Raw genomic sequence first — 596 nt, forward strand, 5'->3', positions numbered from 1 at the left:
CCAGAGCCCTCGGCTCCACCCTGGCCCCCCGGATCCTCGCATCCCCCTGGCTCGTTGGCTCTCCGTCTCCGCCTCGGGCTCCTGCTCCGCCGCCGTTGGTCGGCCCCCTGGAGTCGGCAGCTATCCCTCCTCCATGGTTCCTCCCACCGTCGGCTCCACCGTGGGCCGCTGTTATGGCTGTGGCCTGGGTCCTGCTAAGCTCCTCCTGCTCCGGGTCCCTCCTGTCCCCTCCCTCCTTCGTCGCCCCCCTGGTCTCTGTCTGCCGGCCTCCTCCCAGTTATCCGTCCTCTGCCGGAGCCTCCACCTATCATGTCTGCCTGCCAGCCCTTTGCCTTCCCCTGTCTCCATCCCACATCCACTCCTTTGTCCTCCTCCTAAGTCCCCCTCCGTCCCTCCCTCTGTCTCCACGGCGTAAGGATGCACCTTCCTGGAGGGGGACTCTGTCACACGCCTGTGGACGGTTGATTGTGGTTTCTCCCTCTGTGTCCTTATTTGGTTGTTCCTGTTCTAATCATTAGTTAATTACCCTCATTGTGCTCACCTGTCTGCCACCAATTATCCGCCCTATATTAGTTCCTGCCTCTTGTAGTCTAGTT

General features: G+C 61.4%; 2 protein-coding genes across 5 annotated transcripts in view; one reads left to right on the forward strand and one right to left on the reverse strand.

Moving 5' to 3' along the window:
• The window catches only part of LOC107721741 (tripartite motif-containing protein 16-like), a 258,890-nt gene that overhangs the window by 139,101 nt on the left and 119,193 nt on the right, over positions 1 to 596 (forward strand). The gene's annotated exons all lie outside the window — the stretch shown is intronic.
• Positions 1 to 596, reverse strand: part of LOC107721723 (extended synaptotagmin-2-like) — a 30,243-nt gene that overhangs the window by 16,010 nt on the left and 13,637 nt on the right. The gene's annotated exons all lie outside the window — the stretch shown is intronic.

This window comes from Sinocyclocheilus rhinocerous, unplaced genomic scaffold, assembly GCF_001515625.1.
Source record: "Sinocyclocheilus rhinocerous isolate Xijiao unplaced genomic scaffold, SAMN03320098_v1.1 scaffold1112, whole genome shotgun sequence".
Classification (NCBI taxonomy): Eukaryota; Metazoa; Chordata; class Actinopteri; order Cypriniformes; family Cyprinidae; genus Sinocyclocheilus; species Sinocyclocheilus rhinocerous.